General features: G+C 43.8%; 1 long non-coding RNA gene across 6 annotated transcripts in view; it reads right to left on the reverse strand.

Annotated features, from left to right (window-relative positions):
* The window catches only part of LOC138357279 (uncharacterized), a 7,730-nt gene extending 309 nt beyond the window's left edge, over positions 1–7,421 (reverse strand). Inside the window, exons 1-5 of one of the 6 annotated variants that reach the window (XR_011224908.1) lie at positions 7,313–7,421; positions 6,171–6,345; positions 3,769–3,899; positions 3,275–3,638; positions 1–2,208 (exon numbers count right to left, since the gene is read on the reverse strand). The exon at positions 1–2,208 is cut by the window's left edge and continues 309 nt beyond it. This is a non-coding gene — a long non-coding RNA (uncharacterized lncRNA). Of the gene's footprint in view, positions 2,209–3,274; positions 3,639–3,721; positions 3,900–6,170; positions 6,346–6,623; positions 6,756–7,312 lie in introns of those variants that run through there. The other 5 variants (XR_011224907.1, XR_011224905.1, XR_011224904.1 and 2 more) reach the window with 5 other exon arrangements.

Here is a 7,421-nt window from a genome sequence, read left to right on the forward strand (position 1 = left end):
TACAAAATGTTGAGACTAGTTAAAAAACAACAACAATTAAACCCCAATAGTAGCTTACGCTATTTCTACCCCTCCCCGGCGCACAATTTAACTTACTACAAATACAAAAATCCTATTTATATTTTCCGGTTAATATAGTACTATCTAAGAGTATAATACTGTACATCCACCCCACTAAATTGTAACCAATTAACGCTCCAACATCATATTCTCACTCTAGTTTCTTCCATGATTTATTATTCAACTACCTATGCCCTGTCCGTCACATTCCCTGAGATACGACATTTTCTCAGACAGACTCTCCCAACACAGTAACTATTGTGCAAGTGAGGAGAAAGATAAAATGTTACACACGTCAAAGGTATTATTCATATCTATTTCCTATTTCTCTATACCCTTTTACATTAACCTTTGTTTCAACATTTGTCACTACACAAGGTTCAACGATAACACTACTACAAACTTCATTTTCCTGACTATCCTCTATCATTAATACCTCATGTTCTTCCTTACTTTATTCAACGCACGTTCCATTTTACGTCCTCTTTCAGCAACATCTTCACCCCGTCTACCCTCCATAGCTAATTCTTCGAATGCCTCAATCCTCTTGTCTAATGATTTGTATATATTTGAGTACCAACCTCACAGTTCACTATATTGTCCTGAACCGGGACGATCCGCAACCCCTCTGCTATGTCGCTTTTCGCAAAGTACGCCCCCGGCGACCGTCTGACCACCAAGGACACCACATCGTTCATGGACTGGTAGGTCACTGTCGTCGTCTCCCGCGGGATGTTGGCGTTCACGCTCTCCGAGGTATAGGGCTAGCTGAGGTTGTGCACGAGCCTGTATTTGCCCGGCGTAGACTTCTCTCTCAGGGCTATGCGAGAACACTAAGTTCTCAATTGGGGGGACCTCCAAGGGGCCCACTATGCGCCCCAGGCTCACTTCCTTGTCGAGCATAGGCCCCACTATATGTGGCAGGCCTGTAGTTCCTGGGGGGGGGGGGGTTACGAGAGGAGAGGGGAGTCCGAGCCCCTTCGTAACCGAGTACGAAACCCACCCCGGAAGCCTCCGACATAGTCCCGGAGGGGGTAACCCACCAGGAGAGCATCAAGTGCGTCTGCGTCCACTGGCCTTGTGACGTGTCTCTTTCTTCCTGCTCTTGTCCTTGGTGGTGGCGACTCGAGGTTTGCCCTGGGGGCACGGCCAGTAGGCAGGGTGTCGCTTGTGGCAGCGCAGCCAGTAGTGCTTCAAGGTCCAGGAGGGGGCGGAGCAGCCTGCCCCGGATGCGTCGAAAGCGTAGCAGTATCCCGATGGTACTCCATACGCCCCTGCAGTAGACAGCGAACGTTCAGCGGGTGAGGCGACGGCGCGAGGCACCACCTGCATCCGCTCCTGCGCTGCACGTTGTACCGACCAAATCTCCACGTCCAGTCTTAGTGCGGTCCAAGGGCAGCCCCACCTCTCCTTGTCCCACCTGAAGGCCTCGTCGTACCACATCAAGTCGCCTCGGAGGTTGCGCTTCATGGACTTCACGTACCGGACATAAGTGAAAAGCGCCCGCCCCTCGCCAGGATGTCGCTCCAGGTACATTGAAGCAAAGATGTCAAAGCCGTGCACCCACTGCTCCGGCGTCAGAGGCGGCACGTTCTTAGTGGATAACTGGGCCTCAGAGGGAGTGGCATGGCGTGTCTCTGAGGGCCTGGCATCGCGTTCATAAGCCACCAGCTCGCGCAGGTCTATGTACTTGTTTGCCCACACTCTCTCTCTTAGGGCCAGTGGGACGTGCTCGCCTAGCATGGTGACGGTGTCGCCTCGCGTCCCCAGGCCTGTCCCACCCACGGACTAGGGGTAGGGGGGGGAACGAGCTCTCGGCGCTAACCACCGTTGGATGATGTGCTGGAAGAGCTGTGTCGTCGCCGTGTCGCGTGGCTCCTCGCCCTTGCCCGTGGGCGGCGCACAGGGGGAGGGTGTGCGTCTACGCCGGTTCGTGGGGGCCTCCATGTCGTCCGCTCAGCCGGGTTTCAAAGTCTGCCGTCGCCTCGATTCGGAGGGGAAGGGGGGGGGGGGGGGGGGGGGGGGCTCCGAGCCTGAACAATGACCGTCTGCAGCGTTGCCCAGTCGGCGCCCGAAACTTGTGGCTGTTCGTCCCCCCCCCCACAAACTGTAACAATCAACCATAATGCTTATCTCTCCACTCCTCATCTAAAAACAAAAGATTACGCATATTACGTATTGTTTCCCATTTGAACTAAGATTTTAATTAAAATTTTAACTTTCTTACAATGCCCTATTCGCATTTATTATGTTACCATTCCTTTCCCTATCTAATACACAACTCGCTGCACAAATACCAAACTTTCAAATATAATGAGTCAACAAATTGGTTATTGTCTGTTACAGTCAATGATCTAACACTTTATTCACGTCAGCTTTACATTTATATTTATGACCAAGTTAACTTCATTTCGGTAACGTTCCCCATATATTACAAACTTATTTTATTCCCTAGAATGCAAAAATATTCTATTTCATTTATATATACAAGAACGTACATTGGGGTTGTTACAATACATAGCATGCTATTTACACTTGTAACCCCATCAGTACGCGCAGCATTTCGGCAAGGTCCTTAATCTAAGATAATTTTAAGTACCTCAATTATAGCATAATTAATCATTGTATTAATACATTGCAACAAAGACAAGATATTAGTAGCTACAGGTATATTAAACCACATACGTGGATTCAAGCTCCGATTGCATTGACAGCTTGATTGGTAACTTAAACTAACATTAATACCCACCATACAGCAAATTGAAACCACACAAGACAGCAATTATCACAATGGTAAACTTTCTTGCAGCGGGTACATGATTAGGAGATTGGGTACCACTAGATACCGTGCAATTTTAAAGCAACAATGTAGAAAACTATCTAAATGCAATTAGGTAATTTGTAGTTTAAATATTTAATTATGATTCCCTAAAACTATATTCCTTTAGGATTCAACAATTCCAACAATATCTCTCTACATATACTATATATTTCCCCTTCCTTGACCAGACAACATTTACTGCCCTCTGTAAGGACACGCCTTCTAGGCGAATCTCTCCTATTTCTCTATTATATATATATATATATACAACAATTTAATATCATTCAACATTAATAACAATTAAAAACCAACTTGATATCTAATAACAATCAATTTACATGCTCGACGATTCTCCACTCAAAACATTTACTAGCAAATTTCATTCTTTCGTACCTTCTATGGAAGACAGAAACTTGATCCTTCAACAGCTGGAGGTTCTGTCCCTAGAGTAACTACACAGGATGGTATCAACGTCATCCACGTCTAGGGTACTCAAGCGTGTCACCTGCGAAACTATATTGTATTCAGCATTCTGAACAGTCACATACGATAAACATTCCTTATCTCAAATACACGCCCATGCACTGTTCGAAAACAAAAAACAGCTTGGGAGGGAGGGATGGAGGGGTGGGGGTGTCTCATGGCCCAGTTTTGAAATGGGACGTGCACTGAGTTATGAAACAAAGCGCCAATCAACCTTCCACACACTGTGGGGGTGTTGAAGTGTTCCGTCTAGTAAGGCTGCCTCTCATGACGTCTATTGTTCAAAGTACACCACATGATTAATTCAGGAATCATAATATATTTACTACTATTTGGGATTTCAGTTTTATGGACTACCTAACTAAATTATTGAAGATATGTTGAAATGAACATATCACACTCGCCTGCAGGTCACAGCCTCTTCCATTACTCTGCAGTGTGGCGTTGGTTGCCCTCCATCCATGATGCTTTCAGCACAAATAGATACTTCACCATTGCTCTGTTTCGGCCAGCCCGCACCTCTCCACACGATCATCTGCATGAAATATAATGCATATGCATCCATTTAACCTTTACAACATTTCTTATTAAGGGCTACAACCATCTATTTATGAATACTTAGTCCAAACTCTTTACACAATTTTTTCGTCCTTGCGAAATCATTTGCTCTAATAACATTTTATATTTCAACCTCGAACAATGTATATTACTTTCTGATATGTCTACCAACGTCTAACTCCGTTTACATGAGGGAAAACTATAATACTTGCCAAAACATGTCTTGCAGCTCTGACGGTATTGACAAGAAAATTAGCACTCGAGAAAGCGCAGCCATGACACTACCCTTCCCCACACTCAAAACACCATGTCGGGTATACCTACAATCCGACGCTAAACACGAGATTGATAATTATTAGAGTTTCGTGATCGCGCATAATCATCCTCCCTCACCCCAATCAGCGTCTCTGTTACAGTTCTGGCTAGACAACATTAAGTGCCCAATAATTACCTAACAGTAGTAATTGGGGTACCTATATGACCACACATTGCCTGATAATGTTCCAGGGAAAGGACACTTATGTTGCTAGTACACAATTCTCCATTAACACTACTAAATCAAGTCCACACCATATACTTCCTGCTACACAATGATAACCAACAGCTCGTGGACGAACACCTGAAGCTCAATCATAAGTTACACAAGTGACTTACTGACATTTTTCCACATTTGCCTCCACCTACACTTCTGGTGGAGCGCACGCTATCCCGCTCACTACACAATTACACCAATAACAACAACATAACCACAACCTACACACTCCCACGTGTACCGTCGCCAGCCACCTACAGTAAACAAGACAAATACTGTCACGAGGGTCACATCTGGAGTTTAATTTAATCAGCCATTGGTCGCAAGTCAACCGGAACCTTGACATCACCTACACGTATAAATTATATTGTACAGCTTTATTTCTTATGAGCTCTGTCCTACGAAGGCGGTCGCGCTTATTTCATGGTTTATAATGTTAAATATACACCAATTCACTTATTATTCAAATGTTACTGCCATTATTAAGTAAATGTTTAATGTTCTCACCTATGTACGTCAAACGACTCTGGTAAATTTATGTCTACGTCCTTCGACAAGCACAGGAAGGCTACGTATTGTCAACGGTTCCCCCCCCCCCCCCCTTCTCATACGTAAAATTATGTACCAAGGTAACCCGAACACTTTAAAGTGGGGGGGAAGGGGGGGGTGGAAACGGCACATTAAAATTGGATAAAAGACTGCCCGCTCTCGCTCGGGGTCGAGTGTAAAGCCTATCGACTGACTTATTCACTACTCTTAATCAGCAAAGTTACCGGTAGCAACAGCACCATCCTCCTTCCACACTAGATTTTTAGACAATTTTGAACAACTTTTTACACTACTTAACCTATGAGTTACGGTAATTAATGTTTTCATATTTAAAACAAAACTGATGGGGGTCCTCATATGGCTGTAGTAATGACTGCTCAAACTTCCATTGCCCAAAGTAGGCTCCAGCCCCCCGCCCCCTATTTCATCACCTGAGTCACCAACATCCAACTACGTTATTCATGGACACTTTTCTATTGCTGTCGCAAATCTTCTGGCTTGATACTGTATTTGGGAGGCAAATACGTCCACTACGGGCTATCGTCATCTCGTAAATGTACTTAGCTTGACCCCTAGTGGGGGTGCAGCTTCAATATACATGACTGCGTTAAGCCCTGTACACGTGCATTATTGCCAACGTTAATAAATTTTGAACACCTATGTAAGGTACGGTTCAACAGTTAACAGCCTCTCATTATGAGGCTTTCGCGGTCTTTACATGCGCTCTTAATGCCACTCATCCCGTCTATTAAATTTACCAGTCTTCTCTTGTTACTCGCAAACGCTATTACTTGTTATTGCACCCAGTTCTCCCTGCAACCTGGCTGATTCTCACTAAATATTTACATGTTAACGTCATCGTTGGGTGTTATATCACCAACGTTGAGTCCTGTCTGATGTAGCGGTTCATTTAAAATGCTAGTGTTAAACGACTAAGTCAACACGTTTTTTAGGCAGGTGGGGACCATCACTTCAACATGTGGGTTCCCACACTGACCTGCTAATATTATTAACCACTTTTAGTCAGGCTAAACACTTTCATGTGGTCGTCCAGTTTCAATTTAAGAACCACTAATTACTTATTTTAAGGCGTTATTAGTGTATCCTAATACAATATTACTATGCCTATAATTTTAATTTCCTTTGTGCCGGATAGGCCCATCATACCTTGGTAACTCAAGTAGCACAACTGCAACATCTGCCACCAGCTTCTGCTCGGCAGGGTATGACTGGAATCATCGGTCCACCAGTGGTCCCATGACCACGTTCATATCTCGGAGATTGGAGCGTGAAATGACGCGACTGCTGACGTACCACTCATCTTCACAACATTACGAGACAGCTGGGGGAACAAATACAATAATGTTACAAATCAATACAGTACGTAAACATTTTTAAATATATTTTACTACTGATTAGGGGTCAGTACTAAAAATCTCGCTGTATATATCCACCCCAACAGGGGGTATATACGACAGCTATAAAATAATTTATTTTTGACCCTAATGTGCGTTTTGACGGTGTACAGATTGACAGTGTAACATAGGGGTCTGTCAGCCCTAGCGACCCCAAAGGGTAACGGGGTACCAGCTCAGAGTAACAAAACGCCCTAACACTAACCTGTACACCTCTACTCAGCTAATTCTAGGGTCAAAATAACGTTCCGTTGCGCCTCAATGAGCAGGTGGACTCAATAGCCAATCACGTTTCTCATTTTCAGTTGACGTCACATTGTCGCAAGCTGTACTGTCATTGGTCGGCTCGACGTAACAAGTATATGAGTGGGATTGGGTGGTTATAGATAGGAGCTGCCTCCTATGGGCCAATAGACCTTCTGCAGTTACCTTTGTTCTTATGTAATTGGATACCCTAGTAATTCATGAGATTTATTGTTTGAAGCTGAAATATATAAACTCAAATGTATGAGAAACATACATGTACCAAATGGATGAGACAATATTAATTTTGATAGAATTTACCTACTTCAAATTATCTGTTAGATTAAGGACCTGCCCGAAACGCTGCGCGTACTAGTGGCTTTACAAGAGTGTAATTACTGTACTATGCTATGTATTCTCACAAACCCAATGCACCTTCTTGTATATAAAAAAATAATTTTAATGTTTTACATTACACTCACAAATGATGATTTTCGATTATTTATTTAATAATATGTATTATTAAATAATAACATTACTTATTCAAGCTGTATGTACAGTACGGTACGATACACTACAGTATACTGTACACGATACAGTACAGTCAAAGGCACAGTACAATAGAGAACAGTACACTACAAGGTACAGTACCGTGTTCAGGCCTCGCCACTGGAGGGGGCAGTCGTCGCCACGTCTCGCGTTCCCAGTAGTTAATAGCACTTTCTCTCTAACTAGCTGACATTCTATCTATAACGTGTGA

This window comes from Procambarus clarkii, chromosome 77 (genome assembly GCF_040958095.1).
Source record: "Procambarus clarkii isolate CNS0578487 chromosome 77, FALCON_Pclarkii_2.0, whole genome shotgun sequence".
Taxonomy (NCBI): Eukaryota; Metazoa; Arthropoda; class Malacostraca; order Decapoda; family Cambaridae; genus Procambarus; species Procambarus clarkii.